At 35.5% G+C, this 23,937-nt stretch overlaps 1 long non-coding RNA gene across 1 annotated transcript in view; it reads left to right on the forward strand.

Moving 5' to 3' along the window:
* The window catches only part of LOC104912169 (uncharacterized), a 61,650-nt gene that overhangs the window by 9,222 nt on the left and 28,491 nt on the right, over positions 1-23,937 (forward strand). Inside the window, exons 2-7 of the long non-coding RNA XR_014884991.1 lie at positions 507-631; positions 2,609-2,652; positions 2,836-2,927; positions 6,255-12,138; positions 13,411-13,482; positions 16,647-16,882. This is a non-coding gene — a long non-coding RNA (uncharacterized LOC104912169). The remainder of the gene's footprint in view (positions 1-506; positions 632-2,608; positions 2,653-2,835; positions 2,928-6,254; positions 12,139-13,410; positions 13,483-16,646; positions 16,883-23,937) is intronic.

The following is a 23,937-nucleotide window of genomic DNA, read 5'->3' on the forward strand; positions in this document are numbered from 1 at the left end:
TTCCTGGATGCATTCAAGGCCAGACTGGATGTGGCTCTGGGCAGCCTGGGCTGGTGGTTGGTGATCTTGCACAAAGCAGAGGGGTTGAAACTTGGTGATTATTGTGGTTCTTTTCAACCCAAGCCATTCTATAACTCTATGAAAATTTTCACCAGATGTTTCATATTAGAACATGATAGAACAGATACTGTAAATATTTTTTTAGTGTGCACAGATAGTGCACCCATGACTAATAATAGTTTATTCTTAGAACAGCTTCAATTATTTTGTCTTTTCTGTTTATTAATGGTGTTCTAACTGTTCCTAGAGAAGAGAGGGGAGAGAGAGTATACTTCTGAGTGCTGCAGCAGTGACTGCATTTTCAAAGATAAGTAATACTTGGACTATCCTGGGTTGAAAGGAGCAAACCTGACAGTGGTTTTATTCCACCTGAAGCCCCAACTTTAGACTAACATACCACTTGAAGATAATGATATTTCGTCATGCTTTGGTATGCACTGCTACAGGTAAGGTGCAAACTTGGGACTGGATGCAGTTGTGCCCTCACTACCATCTATTCCTGGAGAAGAGACTTTAGGGGAGCAGCTGAGGGAGCTGGGATTGTTTGGTCTGGCGAAGAGGAGGCTGAAGGGTGAGTTTATTACTTTTTGCAACTACCTGAAGGGAGGTCGTGTTGATGTGGGGATCAGCCTCTTCTCCCATGTAACTAGTGATAGGACTGGAAGGAATGGCCTCAAGTTGCACTGGGGGGAGATTTGGGTTGGATGTTAGGAGAAATTTCTAGTCTTTTTTTTCCTGCTTTGGCTGCTGGTTTGATTACATGTCATACCTGTTCTAAAAACTGGCTCCAGCCGCTTGAGTGTCAGAGCAGGTTGTTGCAGAGAGAAGGAAACAGACGGTGCAATCGATCTTCATGACTCCTGATGCACATGACTACATTTCTCCCTGCCTAAGTGGCGCATACAAGGTGATTAAATAATCAACGCTATTACCCTGGAGGAACATAAATCCCCGAAGCAGCCACTCAGAACGCTGCTCTCTGGTCCCTGAAGTGGTAGGAGCAAGAGGCAGTGGTGCCTGTTCCAGGCACAAGATGAAACACAAAATGAATTCTTGGTCCCTGGGAGAGCTGATGTCTTTCAACACTTCTACTTGTTTGTCTCAATTACTGCCTAATCATAAAATGCTTATTTTTCCCTTAGTATTAAATGAAATGGACATAGCAGTTTATCTTAAAATGGGATGTTGTGTAGTCCATAGCTTAGTAAAGAAGAAAATGGACTGACAGTTCCCTTAATAAAGGTAGTTTTATTGGTATGTTTAGCATTGCCCTCTAAAATTATAGCAAGAACATGTTTTAAACTTCTAGACCATTTTTTAAAAATTGATCAGGCAGAACTCCAAATCCAAAAGATAAATTGATTTTGAACACCCAGGAATCAAACGGCTTTTATTAGCCAACATACTGGGCAATGACACCAATTTTACATTTTACTATAAGTATGTATGTGTTTGTAACATCTTCTACAACATTATTCTTAGATACAAACCATGGGCAGTATTAAACTAACTTCACTGATGTTCAGTACCATGACTGCAGAAAATGCAGTTTGTTTGTACATTAAGACAACATGAAAAATATGGCTATGTCTTAAAAAGAGATAATCAAGTGTTTTATTTAAGAAGAAAATTTAACCCTTGTATCTGAGTCCCTTAATTGCTCAAAGCAGTTGGTTTCATGCTGCCAATGTTTATTAGGTGTAACTTGGGGGAAAAAAAAAAAAAAAAAAGATATATTTCTCTCTTTCTGTAGTTTTAAAGAAACATCATTTTCAAATTTAATCTCAGAGTAATATAGCAAGAAAGTACTGTAATTGTTCTATCTGTGTATTTCTAAATGCAGCATAATAGCAGCTGAGGGTAGATAGAAACGAAAGTGAGGGCTTACAGTCATTTTGTTGTCTCAACAGAGCACTTTTAGGAAAACACAGAATTTAAATTAAAGGTCCTTAGGAATCTACATGAGTTATAGCTGTGCCTGAGGGCTGCTGTACAAATAGTGTGTTACCACAAACTCATATGCATTTTTTGCTATGTTTTTACTTTGGTATGCAATTCTGAAATGAGTGGTATAATAAAAAGTTTGGTCTTCCTCATATTTCTGCCTATGGGAAATTCTTTTTTCTCATGTAGAAAGTCTCACTATACTTTTGGTACTTACTTTTGGTGTGTGGAAGGATGAACTCATCCTTCACAAACAAAAAATAGGAGAGATGAACTTCCCCAAAATATTTGCACCTATTTAAAAACGAAATCCCATGTATTTTTCTGCACTGAGATTACTGATATTGATCAGATGATTAACATAACACATTTTGAACTTTAGAATACTTCTCCTTCCCTCAGGCAGATAATTCTTTGTTTGCCTTTGTGTCTTCATTTTCCTGTGGTGTCCATGCAATTTCTTCATTTTCAGTTATTGTACAAAGAAATTGACTGCAGAATGTGTAACTAGAAAGAGAGGTTTTGGTGGTGAACACTAGTCAAAACATTGCAAGAAAACTGTTACCAAGAGACATGAGTTACCTGTACTGACTTTCTCCTCCAGGTCTTTATCCCTGTTTTATGGATTAAGATCTCCTACCTTTGAAGGTTAGTATCACATTACCACAATGTACTAAGGGAAAGCAGAATTTGCTTCCCTGCTTGTCAATGCAGCTAACCTTTCCCCTTTTTCCTTTCCCTTTCCTTTTCCCCTCTTTCCTTTTCACTTTTTTCCACAAACCTGGCTTTTGGACAAATACAGAGATTTTTCTTGCTTTTATCTTGCAACAGTGATACTTTGTGGACAAGCCAGTCTCTGGTGACAGATATCATGGGTGGAGTGCTGCTACAATGGCCCCTGAAAGCTTCATCTTGCTTTGGAGGTCAGTTCTTCCAGTTTTGCACCAGTGAAGTGCTATTTGGCTACACATTCATGAATTTGCATGTATTTCTATGTCGTTAAATATGTTCCAAGTGCATCTGCCAAATTGTCATGAAGGTATTTGAAAGAGTAGATAGAAGAAATAAAATATATAGAATTACAATAATAAGAGCAAAGGTGGTGGAGTGATAACCTTTGCTTTGTTTTCTTCGGATTTTGAGATTTAAAGTACAAATCATGCACAATGTACGTACATCCCATGCTACAATTATCTCTTTGTCTATTCTACCATCAGTAGCAATATGTTTTATTCTCTCTGTTGCTCATGAATGCTTTTCTAGTGTTATCTCTCACTGTCCCAGGATACAGTGATAACTATTAGAAACATGAGTTTCATTTGGCTTTTGTATGCTGCTTGGCATATTTGGTTGAAAGACTCAGGAGTGAATTGTTCTGCATTCAAATAAAACACAGAAGAGTTGACAGCTCTACAGGCTTTTCCAAATCAACCAGCTGGTGCAGGAAAAAGAAATTGAATATTAAACATCTGTAAGATAAAATTGAAGGCAGTGATTTTTCAACAAATTTCAGTGAATGGGTCTGAATAGAACATATATTGAGATTAATCATTTTAGATCTGGAAGTTAAATTCAATAAATGGTTGCATCAAAATGTTTACCCTTCAGTTAAAAAAAAGAAAAAAAAAAGAAAAAAAAAAGAAAAATTTTAAGTTTAGAAAAAATCAATTATCGAACAGTAGAGATTTCATTATTTAATTGGTTAAGATATTTGTAGTTTGTTTCTATTAGCAGAAAAAAAAAAATGAATTGTGTTTATCTTTGGCTCTAAAATGAATACTTCCTTGTTTTCCTTTATGGTCTATTGTTATTAGCTTGACTTGGGAGATAAGAGGCTACTTTAGTCCCATGATTATTCCCTGTTCAGTTGTCTTTGACTGAGTGCTAAACACAGTTGATAGCTATCACCTAGGAATTCTGCATTGTAGACATCGTTCGTTGGAAATCGGATGATACCATCAAATCAACTTCCAAGGCATCAGAAAGAATTTATCAGGCTTAATCACTCACTCATTTATGTGAACTTAACTCCTGTTTCAGCACTTACTGAAAGGAGAATGGCTCCATAAGTCCGGTCAATACTGTAATTCCTATAAGGAAATACAACTTCAGAAAGAAATCTGTATTTGTTTAGCATGTATTTTTTTTCCTCTGGTGTGACAGTGAGCCATAAAGATCATTAGTAGCTCTGAAGTCAATGAAATTAGAGAAGAAAGTTGTAAGTTCAGAATAACTTAACAAGTTGCTGTGTCTAATACTGCAACATAATAGAAGGGTTTCTGCAGACCTCTTTCAAAGACACTACTTCAATTTGCAAACTGAGATGTTTCTTTGGCTTGAAGAGTTATCCTGTTAATTCAAGTGACAGATCAGAAAAATAGGCTATGTCCAAAGTAACATTAGTGACATCTGAGATTTGGCAAAGATAGCATAAACTTTCATCGTGCATGTTAAGAATTGAGGGCTAAGGGCATGTTTGGTGTATTTTTATAGCTATTGCTCAGAATGCTAGTTGCTGGATAGATTACTCTGTTACTAATTCCAATTTATGTAGGCTTTATATAAGCATCTGCTAAGATGTTCTTTCTGCAAATTCCCTTTGGGACTGCGTGTCAGAGTAAGCTTTTTGAGATATACAGTGTACAGTGGCAGAAAGAAAAGACCAGAATCTGGCAAAACTCCAATTGATTTGCAAATGAGCTGTATGAGGACACCACCTCACTTCACAAACAATTAAAAAATGCAGTGTTAATGCTACAGGATAAGCTGTTAAAACCAAATTAATCAGTTGTAGTTGATTATGTGCCTCAGCAATCTAAAAAAAAAAAAACCCACAAAAAAAACCACTTCCAAATAAAAAAATGTAAATTAACTATGAATTATAATATCTGCTGTAAAATAACATGGCAAATCGCTGGATTGAACTTAATATTTGTGACTGCGTTCAATCCTGGAACATCCATTGGACGGAGTTGGCAAGCATTTTGAAAACTTTTTGTTGCCAGTGTTAGTATTGAGCAGGTCCATATTGAGATTCCAGATTGGAATTAGAATATTTTTAATCCCATATCTGAACACATTATCAAACTGCTAAGACTGCTGCTTTATATTGAGTTTGAAGTAAAAGTATTGTGTTTTTTTTTTTTTAACAAAAGGCAGTTCTTTCAATTCCCTCTCTCTGTTTTCTGCTGTTCCAGTTACCTCCCTTTCCACAGGCAGAAAAATTGCATTACTTTTGAGTGTACTGAACACAGAGAAAAATTAGAAATGTTTCTAAGAGAACAAGGTGTTTTCTTCCTAGTAGAAGTCACATTAATATACTCGGAAGACAGCAGCTGTAGTTCTACCAATATATCTCCAATATTGAAATTTATTATTGATTTTCTTAAAGGAGACATATATCAAAACACACTGCTCAATAAAAGGAACAATTACATCTAGATGCTCTGGAAAAAGATGTGAAGAATTCAAGGCCAATACATGGACTAAAATAAAACAGGCAAAGGGGAAATCAAGCTTAAAACCAAGTTGTGACTCATGTAAAAATAACGTCTAGGAACTGATTAAGAGGATAACAAATAGAAGCACCTATCATGTTAGGTTTAAGATAGCCTTGGTAGGACTATAATAAAAGTTTTAGTGTTCTAAGATTAATTATTTCTGTTTGTAGGAGTGTTTGCCATTAGTGATTCAGGTTATAGGGCTGCCAATGGAAGTGGAATTTCTTAGGCTGCAACATCCAGTTTACACATATCAGATTTAGTAGGAACAAAAGTAGTAGAGGTACTTAAACTTAATTCCTGTTCATTCATACGTTCTTAGGCAGAATCTACATCTACATTTCATTCAGTGATTTCTCTCTAAGATCTACTAAGCAGCCTATAGACTGTCACCCTATTAATACAATTTCTGATTTTGGCAGACTGGTTCAAACTGAATACTGGAGAATCTGACTTTGTATATTTAGGGAGGTAAAAGAAAGTGGAAAAAGTAGGAAGTCTTTCATGAAAGCAAAGGAAATAATTAGCAGTACAGCATATCATCATATGATATACCGTGGCATAGTGGTTAGCCTAATGATGCTGTCTGAATGAGTTATATACTACAGACATAAATCAGTGTAATTCCAGGAACAATAAAGTATTATGCAGAAAGCAGTGACTCTTCAGATTTTATTTTATTTTTTTTACTTCTAAGAGAATTATATTTCTTTCATATTGTGTGCGCCTTCCTTTTCTAAAAATGAAAAGCCTGCTTCACTTGTGGATGTGAATCAGAACTCTACGATTTTCATCAAGTAAGTAAACGGAGTTAATTCATTTTTATATAAAATACCTGTGAAGATAGACTCAGGGAATTGCTTTGTGGGCAACAATGTTATTTTATATTTTGCTGAACTAGTATTGCAAACATTTGGTTATCTAGTAATGAAAATGTATGTGCACAGCCATGATTAGCATTAGCCAGCACACAGTGTAGAAAGTTAAAAAGCACAAGATAAATACACCTATAGGAGAAAAAAAAAAAAACAACCAACAATCACCTGTAATTTGTAAAGGCTGTAACATGCAATTTGGTTAAAAGCATTTTAAATGGTAGTGGTATTTTCTTATGGGTTATATTAAGAATCTTCTGCTAGTGTGATGTATGTGAGGGCAGCAGAATTACCTGGAACTCTATCAATTTCATAGGATGAGTATTTTTGCAGAGTTCTGTCATGCAATCATTATGCTGATAGTTTATAAGGAGTAGCAAATCTTCTTTAATTATGGCATTTGAAAGAACTCAGAAGATGTAAATACACAGATATTTAAATGTATGAGAAAATACAGATTTTAATATTGCATGATGTCAAACTTCCATATTTCTTAGGTATACAGTATTTGTGTTTGCAGTAGGCTTCTCAGGAAACAAGTTTATTCTCCTTAGAGTCTTGGAGCTAGAAGTCACTTCTTTCTCCCTGTGTTTGAAACCAGTTGTGTTTGAATATGTCTTCATGTCAAGACAACAGCTAAATCATATACGAAACAAATTCATGTATCACAAGCTACTCAAGTAGAGAGAGCAACTGAACCATTATAGTTTTTGTACTTTTCTTACTGTGGTATCGTTAAATGATAAACATTAATTTTATAATCTTGATCTCTCATTACGTTAGCAGAATATGCTTTTAGACCTTTTATTCAACTGCAAGCTAATTTTTTTTTTAATGGCTGGTGTATTTGACAGCACAGAAATAATATGAACAAGTAATAAATATTTTCAAATAGGTATTAAAAGCATAACACTAAAAAGCTACCCAGATTCTACCAGAAAACTGTGCCTCTTGTGTGCAAATCATTTGTTTGTCTTTAAGCTCCATGAAATAAAAGGTTTACAAAGTTATAAACATTATGTGAAAATTGTATTGTCAGAGATGGGTAATGTTGGGACTGCAAATTGCTTTTATCCTAAGAGTGAAACGATTAATGTACAGCATGCTTAGAGATATGAGAGTGTAGGACTGGGGAAGGGAAAACTTGGTGAGAAAATTACTGCTTCCAGTTTTTTGACTGAGTACAACTGTATAATGAGCAGCAGTTAAAAGCATTTTGCACACCGATTTCTCTTTCACAATTTCTCAGGGCACAAAGGGTTGTTTTTTTTCTAAATTTTAAAAGCATATGAACGTTTGTGATTCATTCTGTTTGCATACGTGCACTGTGGTACAGCTCTGTGGGCAACACTTGCAGTCATCCCCTAGAAGTGAGCAGCCAGCCTGCAGCCAGGCTCATGCTTGCCACCAGCACCACAAACACTCTTAAGGAAACAGAATAAGATGAATTACAACCTAAAGAGTGTGTAATATTTCAGCTTTTAGAGGAAAAGATTTAGTAAGAGTGAATTCTTACCGTGTATATGTACTGTAAAAGTACTGTGTACTTTTAGTCAAGACACCTTCTGTGAATTAGCATAAGAATTATGCAGATAAGCTCTTTATCTTGCTTCTGTGTAGTCCTTTGAAGTCTTTAGAAGTTCAGAAATTAAGCTAAAGGAAACTGAATATGTAAGCTGCATTTTTCTGTACAGATTAACTATGCTAAGTATAGGTATTGACTCACGTCAGTATTTAGTGACAGTCAGTTCTCCATATGCCCATACAATTTTATATTTAAGATGAATTTAACAATTCACAGTGCATTTGATTGCTTTGAATTCAATTTTTATTTTCTTAACAAAAAAAATGTTATTGTCATGAAAATTTTAGAATAATGCTCTTACTTGTGGGATGCCCAGAAACAAGAAAATAAAAGCCAAACATTACATGTACTTACAAGCTAGAGACAGGGAGGGAAACTGGAAATGCTAACAAAGAAAAGCAGTAGGAAACTTAAATTTCTCAAAACAAAGAATTTGAAAGGCCTTGGTCCCTTTTAGAGATAGCTGCCACAATTTTTTGTACAAATGGTCTATAGCAAAGGTTTTAAAATGGAGGGAGTTGTTAAAAATAAGGAGTAACCTGATGCTTAATCCAAAGCTGGCTTATCTATACCACAAGGAAATGATTTATCTCAATAATGTGGTAGATAATAGTCTAACAAAAAAAACAAAAACAAAAAACACCTCACCTAATTTAATGTAATTCTGTTCTAGGAACACACATTTTCCACTGAGTTACATTTATCAAAACAGATTATCAAAGCTTTATAATTAACATCCTAGCAAATAAAAATTAGCATATATTATATGAGTACTGTGTGTTAATCAAATAATATTTGGTGAGGCACCCACCTATGCATGCCCAGGAATTACAAAGTTAATGAAAAATGGCAGTACATGAAACTGTAACTAATTAAGCAAGACGCAAAAAATTCTGTAGATGTTTGAGTGACTATGTTAGAATTTACTCATTATCATATTTACATGGTAAATTTATTCCAGTACTGAAGTTTGGAAACTTACTGCAAGCAATTTATAGTCAACTTGCTATCTCCTATATGCATTTGTACCCATTGTATTTTTTATGTGCTTTTCAACTTCTGTATTTTAAATTTAGAAAGTGTAGATACCTAAAAGGTTTTGACTTAAAAGGGAGTAAATAGGAGAGTAAATAATGAAACTCCATAGTACTGGAATATCATCACTGGCATGCAGCTCCTTTGAGTGTTCACTTCTATATGACACACACACACTGTATTACAGGCTCTAGAGCTGCTGCTGCTGACCAGAAAAGCCACAGCAGATCTGATGCTGGGCAGTGCTGTATCCTCACTGACTCCCTGTGTCCAGGGGTGAGGATGCAAAATAATGTTGCATTCAGCCTTCTTATTTTCAGGTGTCAAACCTTCTGAAGTTGTTCTTCCTCCTTAGAGAGGAAGGGATAAATAAAGAGGAAATACCATAAAATGTTTTGACCCTAGGTAGGCTGACTTAGCCTGTTATTTGAATTAGTTTTGTAGACACTAAAGTATGGATATAAGAAGCCACTCACATCTGTAATTCTTACCAATCAGAGAATCATAGAATCATTAAGGTCGGAAAGAACACTAAGATCATCTGGTCCAACCATCAGCCCATGCCCTTGACTGCTCTGGGCCATGTCCCTCAGTGCATCATCTACCCTTTTCTTGAAAAGGATGGAGACACCTCTCTGGGCAGCCTGCCTCCACAATAGTTAATTCTCTGCATATAGATTAAATACGTGAAATAGAATATAATATAAGCCCTACTCTACCACTTCTTTATATGATGTTTTATGTAGGCATTATGAGAATTATGTGAACTTATTGAAAAGATAATTGTGTGTTTGAATGTAGGGACAGTTAGTTGTTACTCTGTTCTGTAATAAGTGCAAAACAACAACAAAACAAAAAAGAAAGTCGGGATTATAAAACACAAATATCTGCAATGGAAGAGCAATTTAGATGAGAAACTAGCACAGTTTGTGTCCTTAATTTATTTCCATGATTTTCTAATTCATACTGTGAAATGCTCTGGCTGTTTTTAATTAAACCTGTAAACTGAAGACTGTTTGCTTATTTTCTTTCTATAAAAAATATTTTGTTTATAGAGCAGATGTAGTTTATTTAGAATGCTAACTCTCACTGTTCAGATGTATTTGATGTTCCTTTGTATACACTTTGAGCTTGTGAGAGTTTTTCTTCACTAAAATGTCGTGGAAAGCAGTGCCTATCTATCAGTTGGAATGCATCTTTACTGATCATGCAACAGGAATACAGTGAGCAGCAGTCCTATGTGCTGACACCAAGAAGGAGGGGACATCATGAGAAACAAAGGTTTGGGATTGTACTGTCTGTCCATCTCATCCTTGATACCTTTTTTTTTTTTTTTTTTTTTTTAATTTGATGCTGTTAGAAGCTCAAAGTCAGTCAGAGTGATATAAAAATATCGCTGTGAAGCAATAATCTGTCACCTGAACTCTACCATAGCATAAAACATTAGAAGATCTACTTGGCAGAGCCATTAGAATACTATTAGGGATTTGCTTATACAATGGACCAGAATAATCTGGAAATACAGTGTCTCCAGAAAGCAGGTATACGCTCTTGTAGCCTTTAGTTCTATTGCGTGCTACATTACTACATGTCATTTCCAGCTACTGCCTCATGTGTTAGTGAGCAAGATTATTTTAATTTTATAATTTACCTATTTTTTCACTCTTGAAGAAAGAAACCTTGCCTGTCATATTCATTAGGCATTTTTTTCTTATTTCTCACTGACATCTCACTTGTCTCATATATGTAAAGCGCTTACACAGATCTTATACATTTACTATTCAAAACTATCCAGGTTGTAGTTGGGGGGCTTCAACTTTCTGGTTCTTTAACTGACATTTGGATCAAAATTGTAGAGTATTTACTACTTTTTTTTTTCTTTAAGTAACAGTGTTTTTTTTGAGAGTTAAAAACAATGAGACACTGAATCAGTAAAAAGTTGGCAAGGTGATCTTTTGTAAGTAGAAAGAAACAGTGTTCTGCTTGTGCACAGTGATAAGCTCATTGAAGTAAGCATGATGATTGAAAAATTGAAAATATATAGATTGTTTTATCAGAAGTGATGTTCACTTTCATGCTATGGGTATTTTTTTCAAATATTTTTTTGTTTGTATGAATTTCCTTTTCTCTTTCACTTTTTGCAATTAAATGGTTTTGTAATTTCCACAGATGGCAGATGTGCTTGGTATCTGGTTTGGCCAGCTGGTAGACTTGTTTGTATCAAAGATCCAGCCATCAGAAAACAGGTTTAATTCTTCCATTTTTGAATACTTGAATGGATATCCATTTTACAAATCCAGGATCATATGTTCTCTTGTGAAGAAGTACTGCATGTTATTTCTCTGTTTCTGATCAGATCATGCATATGTTGTAGGAAAGGTAAGTTAATGTAGGAGAATTAGAGAGGATATCTTCCTCTAACAGGAAAAAAAAAAAAAAGTAGATGAAATTGTCATTTCAAAGATGATCCTCTTCTCTTAGACTATTAAAAAAATGTTTTGATTACAGAAAGTCAGTAGAACAGAGATAAAGGAAAGGTGATTGGAAGACATTAGACTGGTAATTACAGTGTGTTTTATTTGAGGAACATGCAGTTTGAAATCTGCTACACCGTCTTTTGGTGCTTCAGGTGTACCGTAATAGTGGATTATAAAGGCAAGCCACAGCTGGAGATACCATTTTTAATAAATTGAGGAGAGTAGTTCTATCATATGAAATACTCAGGCTTATAATTCTCATCCTTAAGATTTTAATGTTATAAAATTACAGCTTTTTTTGCTGTAAGGCCTTAATGGTCAGCACTTCAATTTATAAGTACCATTACAGGGCAAAAAGTTCTTGGGACTGCACATGTTGCAACTCAGGTGAACTCACTGTTATTACCACTGTCATTGTCTTACTATATTAGCAGCTATAATGTGTTAAATCTGATTTGTTAATCAAGAGGACAGTCCTTGGGGGGGGAAAAAAAAAAAAATTAGAATAGTTGTATTATTTTTGTGACTGTTGCTGATTTGTTTTTTGTTTGTGTGTTTGTTTTTTAGAAGTCAAGTCTTTCTTTTCTGAAAATGTTTTATTACCGTCTTTAAGGAATATCAAATTCACCAGAGCACCGACATGACCGATCCCCAAAGTGCAGGTGAAAAATCTCCCATTGAGTTATGGGGTGAAACACTTAATGCAAACAGAACTGAAGCATGTGCTCACCACAAAGTGCATTTTTCTATGAATATTTTTTGCTAAAAGTACATTACAATCATTTTTTATTTCCATAAATGTTTCATATGTATTTCTTCTGTATGTACTGACAGTAGTATTTTACAAGAAAGGTCTAAACACAAAGCGAACTCCTGTGATCCATTGTTCCATTTCTTAAAACCTTACAGAAGTAATTGTGTAAAATTTTTCTAAGGGTAAATGGGTTTACAGTCATGAAGACTGATAGAGTCTAAAGAAAGAGAAGTTGAGTAGCAGGATAAAGTCCAGTGACTATTCCAGTAAGAATCTGCTGCTAGTAGATGGTAATGCCACCAAATCATCAACTGTCTGTAGAACCAGTATGACAGCAAACACCTGAAATTCAAAAACTGCAGACTTTGCTGTCACATTACTGTTTCATACAGATATATAAAAGTTATTCCTTCTATTCTTCTTTCTTTCTTTTTTTTATAAGTTTAAGTAAATTCTTTGTCAGCACACAGCAAGGTACAAGTGGCTTTTGTATGTAATATCTTTGTTGTGAACTTTACTTAGAAATAAAGATCAAGTCAGACTGTTTCCCCTCATACACTTTCTTCTAGTGCCCTTGGGGAGATAAAGCAAAGGCCTTTCAAAGCAGTTTGGCTTCATTCCCATGCCAGTCAATGCATTTGATTATGAAGTTCTAAGATCAATGCAGTTTTTTGAAACTAACCTCAGTTTCAAAAAAGACATGACTGAGATTTCTGGATTGGTTTATCTACATCTTCATGTACCTATAATATATATATATATGTTATATATATATATCCAGTGGAATATTAGAGAACATTTTCCAAAAAACAACTTTTCTAAGAGAACAGTAAAACGAGTATGATATTTAGTATTTCACATTTAACCTGTTTCAGGACTCTAATTCTTGCTATTCCATTGGTATTAAGATGATTCGTCAGTTTTATAACCAGACAATGGGAGTGAGTAGTGAGGGTCAATTCCTAAAATCACAAACACTGAATATGTTAGGCCAGTCGATGCAGGATCCTAATTTACTTTTCAGGTCTTATATTTTTTTACATAAAAGAGACAGTGAGAAAAGGAGTATGCTTACCTTCCTACTGCAGTTTACCTTGTTATTATGCTTCAGAAATGTATATAATATATAACATTTTGATTTCTGAATATCATTTTTTTGCGTATTTCCATTCTGTTACAGTGAATTGGAGGCAAGGTGATGAAAAAGAAAAGAGTTGCATTTGAATGAGAGATCAATCACAGAGACTGAAAGGTAAATCAGTGACACAAATTGCAATTTCCACAAGATATTAGATAAGGCACAACCAAGAAAACAGGAAAATAAGAGTAACTTTATTTTTACAGAGACTTTTTTTTTTTTCTGAAGTTTGAAGCATTTTTTTCCTTAATGTTTTGTATTCAGCGACAGCCCTACCACATTTGTTTGTGGACTATGGAGATAGGCAGAAAGGATAAGCAATTGACAAGGAGGTAAGGAAATCCGTATTTGGGTTTCATTCAACTGTCTTGCAATTGGAGTTGTAAACAAATGTGGAATTTAAAGGAGGATTACAATGTTTTGATGTATTCAATTCTGCATGTTCAATATCAGTATTTTCATTCCAAGAGAGTATAATGTAAGTATACAAGACAAATCAGGATTAGATCAGAGTCAATACTGGTACTACCCTTCTCAAGGGTAAAATTTTAATTATTACTGTCTATTTTGACTCTTTGTGTACTTATCAGTGAATTTCTTTGACTTGATTTTAACTTTCAAGCCAGAAAAGTAACCAAGGAATGTTGTAAAACCCATTGTTCTTCAAGAAGGTAAACTTCAGGCCAGGTTCACTTCTTGTTCTCAAATATTCACAGCATTAAAGTTGATGAAGAGATGATTTATCAGGATGAGAAGTGTTCAGCCATGACATACAGAAATTCAAAGCTCCATATATGTCCTCATTTGTCATGTCATCAGTCATTCGTCATTTATGATCATTACAGTTTTATGCAGCAATGGTTCAAGATCTGTTTTGAAATAGCTCCCATCATACATTTGTAGAACTCCATTTAAAATCTTTTGGAAGTGTTAATTTATTTAAAGCAGAAAATTAATGAAGCTCTTTGCACTCCCAGATTCAGACTTGAATGTATGTGGGTCAAACCGTGCTATTATATGCCATCTTTATTCCTTATTTGAGTGAAAAGTTTTTTTTTCTTTTTCTTTTTCTTTTCTTTTCCTTTTTTTTTTTTTTTTTTTTGTCCTAAGCAAGCTAAACAAGAAAGCAAAACTTAGAACTCATTTCTTTTTTTTTTGTTGTTTTTTCTTCCTGAGAACAAAGTACTTGAAAGTAACTTGAATTTTCTATTGCAGTCTTGTAAATTTTCATAGTTCTTTATATTAGGGTTAATCAACTGATAAGAATCAATGCAGTTGATCATCTGATTAGCTGAACTAAATTGTAATTAGGTGCTAATTAAGATCATTTGTAAGCATAGAGCATGCATATAATTCCTAAGTTTTCTTAAGCTTGACTGCGTTCTGTTAACTAATTTTTATTTTCTTCTTTGGTTTGTGTTTATACATTTGAATGCTATATTTTCTCCCTGACTACAAAATAGTAAAAAACAAAGAAGTTTTGTAAGGAAGTTGAAAAATGGTTGCAAATATCTAGAATTTTTTTTCAAATTTGTTTCATTCTCTGATGGATAAAGCAGATAGAAAGCTGCTGAACCACTCAGTTCCAAAGGCTGTGACCAGTAGTGCAAACTCCAGCTGCTATCTGGATGCTGGCAATATCCCTTAGGAGGTGACACTGGGGACAGGACTACTTACTGCTATCAAGAGCCTGGAAATTAGGACAGAGTGCACTGTCAGAAATTCTGTGGATGATATCTGCTTGGAAAGTGTGGATGATATCTTAGAGGGCAGGGCTGCTGGTCGGAAAAAAGCTCAGCAAACTGGAAGAAAAGAATTAACACCTCAGACACTTTAGCAAGGGCAAATACAAAATCTGCTGCAAGGATGGAATAAACCAATGCTACAGTGTAGTTACACAGTGTAGATGAAAAACAGTGTAGATGATTAGACTCAGCAGAGTGTCCTGGCAGCGGAGAAGACAACTGCTTGCTGCATTAGCAAGGGTGCCAGACCGGGTCAAGGAGGTGTTTCTTTTCTTCTTCTCTGGCATGGTAAAACCATTTTTGCAGGACTTTGCACATTCATGAGCTTCCCGGAGCATATGCACATCGGTGCATATCCAGCAAGGGGCCATAAAGCACATGACATGGAAGAGGAGGTAGGGCTGATCGGGTGTAGTTAGCCTTACAGGAGAAGCCATGGAGAAACTTATACCGTCATAATTTAGATATTTTGCTCTTTTGTAATACGTGCCTTAAAATAAGTAACAGATTTGTAGACAGAGCTCTGTAAACAGAGAACTGCAGTAGCTTTTGGGCAATTTGATGTCATGCAAAAGCAAAAATAAGAACCCATATTTGGAAAATGATAGAACCAAATCAAGCCTAAATAGAGAAAACACACAAATCCCATTAAAATTCAATTCACTCTTATTTCACTCACATAAACAAGGTTTCTTGTTTTGAGAATTAAAGGTAATTAACATTTGTTTGCTTGTTTATTTTCAATTTACAATAATGATGCAGAAGTTAATTATCTACTGTTTAATGTTTGTGCCTTAAACAAACATATACACGCACAGTGAAAATCTCATTTGGACCAAGATTGTCTGGTAATGATTTTGATCAGAGAGTTATACTATTGTTTCATTACCTCCATCAAAAACTTTGGATTCTTCTACTTATACCAATTACAGTTTGCTTGGATAAAGGTTGCTCTACATTTTTGTTAGGGCTATTACTCATTAGAAAAAAACTAAAGATGTTGAACTGTTACAGTAAGCATAGTTTGATAATTTGAAACTCCTTGAAAAAAGCAGGTAATTACAGAGGACTCACCCCTCCTTACAGTGGGTTTGCATACTACTCTGTCAATAAGGCAGTAATAATAATAATACCTTGATGAAGTAGCGAAGCAATTTCAATATCATGATGAATGTTTCGGATAAATTGCTAACTTGTGCATTGACCTTGGTGAGTGCTTTCATGGGAATGTAGCATGGTTATATACAACATACCAAACAAAACAATAGTTTATGATCTTAAAAAATTAAATTGCCTCAACATAATTATAAAAATGGACCAAAAAAAAAAAAAAGACAATAAATGCAAGTAACTGTTCAGGTCATGTCTTTATTAATAGCATGTCATTAAGCAAACTAAAAAGTGCTAACTATGCCATATCTAGAGATAAGTGGGAGCAGAACCTCATTAGCTCTAACAGGAAATATCCGTCAGATGATAGCAGGGCTGGGAGCACTTCACTAAGTACATCTGTACTGTCTATCCTTATTAAAGGGTCATGTCAAGAAACAAGGTACCTTAAGTGGTGTAATGTATTGGGCTGGCTCGGAGCCTTGGGGAGAGATTGAGGAGCTCCTCCTGTCCTCCAGGAAGCCATTTGCCTGTCTGACGTGGCAATGCCAAATGCTTAAAGGATTGGAAGAAGATATTTGCCTAGGATGAATCTAGATTGGTCAAGAGAATAATCTCTGAGTGAAACAGCCTTAGTGGCCTCTTGTATTTGTGAATAGGTAAGTACCCTCATCTCCATACCCTATATCCACACTTTGTCACTTGATGCTTTTGCAGCTTCTCAGTATATTTTGCTGTTTATTACAGTGATAATTGTGGCCAGCTTTTGTGCTGTGCTTTCCCTAGTGATGTGCTGTGTGGGCAGCTTCAGCCACCGGAGGCCAGTCAGGTCCCTAAACTGAAGTAAAGGGAAGCACAAGGCTATAGCACAAGTACCACACCTAAAATGATGCTGAAAAGTTAAAGAAAAGGAATATCAATAAGTTGGGGCAAGCCAACTACTTCCCACTGCAAGACTCTGGATTGAGGTTTCCGAGGGACAGAATGCCAATTTGGCCAGTTACTCTCATTGTTATGACACATCACGATAAAGAGTTAGCTCTTGCCAAAAGTAACTGAGGAAAGTTTTCTTTTTTACTTTTTCCCTTCTTGCCTCTGCCAGATTCTTTTGAAAACTATTGCATTATTACAGCAGAGATAGTCATAAGTGATGTATAATCCTACATTTAATCCTTCCAAAAGAGAGCCAAGGTTGGGAAACTAGTTATAAAACGGGGGAAAAGAGTGGGATTGTAGAAAAAGATTAATGGTGTCTTAATGCTACTTTGAGTGTATGCAGAAAGTATTGAATTCATGCCAAAATCTGCTTCATCCGCAGCAGCAGAAGATTGTTGAAGCAAATCAGGAACTGTTGAAGATACTGTTAATCCACTGTCATTTTTTTCTTGCACCATTCATGTGAAATTATGCTTTTGTAGCCTTGTAGCCCTGTAAATATGATGTTGCTCTTACTTGCAGCAGGCCACAGACTGTGTTGCGCTAACAGCACTGTCTGTAGAATCTTTCAGGCTTTGTTTGATCGTCTTGACTTGTGTGACCTCTGTATTCACTTATTTAGCTGGAACAAAAGTTATCTGACTATCAGACGCTACTACCCACTTTGTTTTAGTTTTCTTATTATTGCCAGATGTATGTTCTGCGTATATGAATATGAATATATATACATATATTGTTGTGTATGACAGCTGCCCTGAAAGTAATGCTTCCTATATTATTATGTTTGCCCATGACATCAGAGATGGAGATTGGTTGTATGGCAGTAGAGGCTGAGCCTTCTCACAAGTATTCCATAATATTTTGTTGTGCGACAGATGGCAGCAGAGAGGCAGTCTTACAAAGTGATGTCTGACATGGTAGTGTGCATGAATCAGAGGAATGGAATTTATTTCCTCTTTGTGGAAAAAGAATGGCACCTATTTACATGCATCAATGCATGCTGAATATTTCTGAAGACCAAACAGTGGGTGTGAGCACAGTGAGGTAATGGATGATGCATTTCAGCAGTGGCAACAGTGACAGTAGGTCACATCCATTGGTGTAGATTTTCAAAAGCACAATGTGCTCTTCATTGCTGGTGAAAATGTATAGGTAGTGGTGGTGACTATTAAAAAATTATGTTTTGTAGTTGAGCATTTGCTCTATCAAATAGTGTTACTGTGCTCTTTTTACTTCTTGTAGTTTCCATGGAAATAAATAGGAGACATTACTTTCAGAGCAACCTATGTATATTTCTGTAACTCATAGGGAGGAATAACAGGTAGTTTTGCTGTACAGAGTGAACTACCAATGACCCTGGAATAAAAAGGCAGCATAGAAGAGTATAGGAAAGAGATAACAGCAAGGTCTTTGAATCTGCAAGCACAGGATGATATCAAAAGCTCGAGAGCTATAAATAACTCAGCAGTGGATGATTGCTGGTAAAGGAACCAGGCCTTAGACCTGTGTAAAACCAGTTTTAGGGATAGGTAACAAAGAGAAGAAAGAAGAAATGTCTAATATATGAAAACACACTATATATAAAACATTTTATGTATCATGTACTTGCAAGCCAGTGAAGAATGGGCATGTGAGAAAGCATATGAAAATTACCCAAATGGGCCTAGGGGTAGAGAGAAAGAGAATATAAGTAAGGATAACATGTTAGAAAAGCACTGACTTTAGAAAATTTGAGTAGATATTTTAGCCTTCTATATTTTGAGAAGTAGGTGCTAGTATCATTAAAAGTGGGCTAATAATTCTTTAGATTATAAGACTTTAGTTAAAACAAGAGAAAATGCAATAAGAGCCATTATTGTCTATTTATAGTCCAGAAATATTTTGTCCTTACAATTGAAATTTCTGTACATGTGAATAGTTATCAATTTGATATTTCTGAATTTCACAAGGCCCTCCCAATCATATGGAATGTAAACGTAACTTAGGTAGTTTGAATAACTACTTCAACTTTGCTACAACAACAAAAGTGTCCATAAAGGCAAGGCAAATGTAAGTATTTCTAAGGTGACATACTGAACTGCCTGATTTATCTTGTAGTGGCGTATTTTACTTCAACTTTGACTGACTACACTTGTCCTACGTTTAAATAAAGTCATTAGATTGTCAGTGGAGCCTTCCAAACGTGTATCTATAATCAGCGGAGTTATAATCCTAACACTTTCTGTATCGGTAGTTTGATCTGTACAAACACGAATACAATAGTAGAGGGATTTTAAAAGTCAAATAAATGTCACTGGAGTGCAGCAGTAAATGTGTCCAAGGAACATGCTACTTTAATTGAAAATTCAAATTACTGAGCAATGCTGCTTTTCAGTAAAACATTCAGTGCTGTTGAATGAAAAATCAATAGCTGCTTTATAGTGCCTTTTTCTTAAGCAGTAGGCAAGCACTCAGTTCCCCTTCAAAAGACTTTTATTCTTCTATCTTTAATATTTACAACTCTTTCTTTCTCTCTCCGCAGTAGAATGTTCTTCAATTTCTGTTGTAAATCAAAAACAGAGCTCACTGGTAACAAACATAATCTGGCATTCAAATTTGGTAGTCATGGCTATAGTTTAAATCCATTACAAATTCAGCTAGCTGAATACTTCTGTTTTTTCCTAGTGAACACTTAATTTAGACTGTGTCTACTGAGATTTCAGGAAATACTTTTGTTCACGTTTGGTTAAGATAAGAACATGAAGTTCTCAGAGAAGTTTCTCCGTGAAGCTTGATGGAGATTGAACGTATTCCTGCTGCTTTTGTTTACTGAATGCACATTTGACAATCTTCCATCTGGGCAGGTTCTGGTGAGAAAGAGCCAGTTCTTTGCATCACTTTAACCTTTCTTTTTTTCAATTTTTTCTCTCAAGAAGTAACATAGAAGCCATATTAGTATTCTGCTGCATGCTAGGCAGAAATGATACCTGCTGCCTCATCTTCATACATCTTCTGCCTTCTTTCCTTGTCTGGTTTTGAGGCTGTGATAGTGATGTTTTATATCAAGTATACGTGTACATTGAGGCTTTGTGAAAGTCCACACCTCTTACTTCTTCTGGTTCCTATCCCAGTTCTGTTCCACTCATCTCCAATGTGGAAACTATTGCAAGGGTCTTCAAGGATATGTTCATTAAATTCCAGTCTATAAATCACATATACTGATTATAGCTGATACCTGAACACATAGTGTCGCTCTGTATGGCATAACCCCAAGTTCTGTGTATGGTGTTTACACTTTGAGTTTTTAAAATTCCTTCTAAGCATCTAGGCTCATTGTTTTCCAAAAGAAAAGGGAGCATGACATGAAGTTTTACTTAGAGTACAGGCTCCCAGGGCAATGTGTCTTGCTAAAAAGTCCAGGAATAAGCTTTAATTTAAGTTAGCAGATCAAAATTCCTTGGAACATGGATAAAAATAGGTGTGCCAAAATAGTCTCATTCGTTTAAATGGAATTTGTCCTTTTGTAGCATTTCACAGATGTGACTTAGCAACAAGTATCATTAGCCTCTGAGCTAAGAATGAGAAGAGAGCCAGATCAAAGTACACGCTACAGCAGGAAAGCCACTGCTAATGCATGTGCTGAAAATACTTTTACTTTCCCCTATTTCAGATTGAATCTTTATCTCAGCTTTGAGATTGCCTCTATGCTGTAAACAGCTGTCTTTTTTTTTTCCCTGAAACCTTATCAAATTAACAGATGTTTGTTGTGGATGCTCGTCTTGAAGCATGTACAGACTTAGAAAAATATCAAAATGTAGAGCCTAGGTGTGTGAACTGATGCTGAACTTCTTCTTTGTATAATGGAAAGCATGAAGAAATGATGGCTCATCACCCAGAGGCAGAAATCTTATCTGTATTTGTGATAACAGATCTGAATTCTGGCAACTTTCAATATCTTATACTGTTAGCTTTTAGCTAGCTTAAAATGTGAGCATGACTTTTATCTCATCAGTGAAATTCAGTGAATGATGAAAGATCCCAAGCCTCAGTTATTTTGCTCACTGCATAGAGTTATTGTCCTTAGGTGACTTCTGACTTTCTCCCTCAACACATGATGTTTTTCTGTTTGTTCTGAACATATCTGTGAGTGGTAAATAGAGACCAAACTTAAGTACAGTGTCTGTACTTCAGGTACTTTGCCTTTACTACAAAAGCTGCGTTGACCATGGTATAGAATCGTAGACTCATAGAATCCTTTGAGTTAGAAGGGACCTTTGAACATCATCTAGTCCAACTCCCCTGCAATGAACAGGGATATCTTGTCCATGCACGTTATGCTTTGACATAAAATTCTTTGGATGTTTCTATACCACGATACCTTTTCTGGTTCAGTTCTCTGAATCAGAACAAGTGGATCTTGTTATCTAAATGAATCATAGAAGATGGTATCTGGAGGCCTATAGAATTGGTGATATACATAGAATTCAGATTAGACTTAGCTTTGAAGAATGTCATTGAAGTAATGTAAATAAGTTAGTCAATTTTTTTTTAGTCTTTTTCAAATGAAAGTCACCAATATTTTGCTGTGAAAAAGAAAGATGTGAGAAAAATAACAGTAATGTCAACCCTTCCTGAAGGATTTAGTGAGTTCTAAGTAGAAAGCAGCAAAAGAATGTAAACAAAATTGAAATTAACATTTTACTGATTTTTCTCTTAAGAAAAAGAAGCAAGAAGTGTTAAGATTTCCTATGTTTCTGAAATTCAATTTTTTTTCTCTATTGTGTTGTAGATTTTCACTGTTTGAGTTGTCTCTTTCAAGCATAGTAACTGAGAAATGATAAAAAAGATCAAATTGGTTAGGACATTTCCCTAGAGTGACATAGATCCTAGCCTTTGAATGTTTTATTTTGTTACCTTGGACTAAGCAGGAAAATGAATGGCTATTGCTAATGCATAATCTTATTCTTAAACAATGCTGAATGGCTTCTTCAAAATTAATTTAAGGAAAGACAAATGATATTGAGGAACCAAGCCAATCCACCCATGACCTCCCCTAGAGGCTGTTTCCAAACTGCCACTGCTGCTGTTTGTAAAGGAAGTCATGGGATCTGTCAGGGAGCAGCCAAGTAACCGAGGCAGAAAGCCAGATTCAGATGCTGGAGGCATTCCAGATTTTGCTATCTCTGTCAGATGTTTACTGATAATCTTCCATGTGTGGATATAAGGCTTCAAGAAATAATTTCTGCCATAGCAAAGATACTGAAGTCTGATGTTTTAGAATATATTGCCTGTGTTATATGCCTTGAAATCCCATGTTCTTATGAAGTGCACTCATTGCAAACTGAAGCAGAGGGATAAAGCAGAAGCTGAAGGGTCGAGTATTACTGTGCAGACTCTGAGATATGCATTAACTCAGCAACTCAGACATGACTAAGTTGACTGCTTATACACTGTAGTACTTTCTAAGTCTTATGGAACAGATTACTGCCTGTTTAAGCCTACTTTCTGTTCTAGAGGAAATGTAGAAAGGATAGGGCAGAGTCTTAATGGTTTTGTGACATTGCTCGTTCCAGCTCCCTTTTCCTCATTCTTATCAATAACTCAATGTTGGCAACAGAGAAGAGTCATTAATACACAATACCATGTAAACCTTTCCCATTTTTATTTTGTTTTTCAATTCAAGCACATTAGGAATCACAGATGATTTTTGGAACTATGCTTTTTGTCTGCCTATTTCAAAATAAACTGTATAAAATGTGTTAAAGTGCATTAAACATTAACATCAGAGGGTGGCTCAGCAGACCACATGCAGCTTTTAACCAGTCACAGAGAACTGTGCTTAAGCTGGTTGGCTTAAACAGTTAAATAGGAAAAGAGTTTAACCTTACAACTGCAGAGTGCTAAATACTGTAGCACTAAATAGAATGTAATACAAGACACATTGCTAACCTCCCCATCGTATGCAGTCCATTGTGGCTGTTGCCAACTGGATCAAATGAGCATTTGGAAAGGTGTGCTAAGTAGTAGCCAGATTCCATTCTTTCTTAATTATGTGGCTTTCACCAGTACACAGTACTAAATCATCCTTGCCCAGGGGTAGTATAATTACTGCTGAATAGCCTAATGCTGAATAACTTAATATACTGAAGGCCATAATTATTCCCAGAATGTGTCTCTTCCACTTTGCATATTTACTTGTGTTCTTCAGAAAAATTATCCCACAACTTAAATACTCTTTAGGGCATATCTGGTATTTGCTTTGAATATATTGGTCACAAGCTCAGCCCTTTGAGAGTAAGCTAAAAGACTGCCTTAGAAGAATAAAATGATAATGGAATAAATATCTTCAGTAGCTGTATAGACCATAGTGTTAGTTCTATCATAGTTGAGCTATTCATTTCAATTTAATCTCTGCTGCCTACACATTTCATTTGAATTGCTCAACATTTTTTCTTCCTGATTTGAGAGAAAAGAAAGCTAAACTTACAAACCCCAATAACCAAAGGTCACTTTTATCTTTCATATTTAAATAACCCTTTTTAGTTTACATTTGCAACTGGAGAGTTTTCATCAGATCCAATGCTATATACTGCCCTGTTTCTTTCAGACACACAATCCCTGTCTTCTTTGCTCAGTGTGTACCCAGTGTAAATGGAAACAGTTCAGGATATTATCCCCTCCTCTCCATGTACTGCTTTATTAGATATGTGTTGAATAGTATGGTGATGCTGATTGTCGAGGGTTTGATGTAGACTGTAGAGCGATGTGTTGCCAATTCTGCATTATTAGACTTACTGTT

The sequence above is a fragment of the Meleagris gallopavo genome, chromosome 9 (assembly GCF_905368555.1).
Source record: "Meleagris gallopavo chromosome 9, MGAL_WU_HG_1.1, whole genome shotgun sequence".
NCBI lineage: Eukaryota > Metazoa > Chordata > Aves > Galliformes > Phasianidae > Meleagris > Meleagris gallopavo.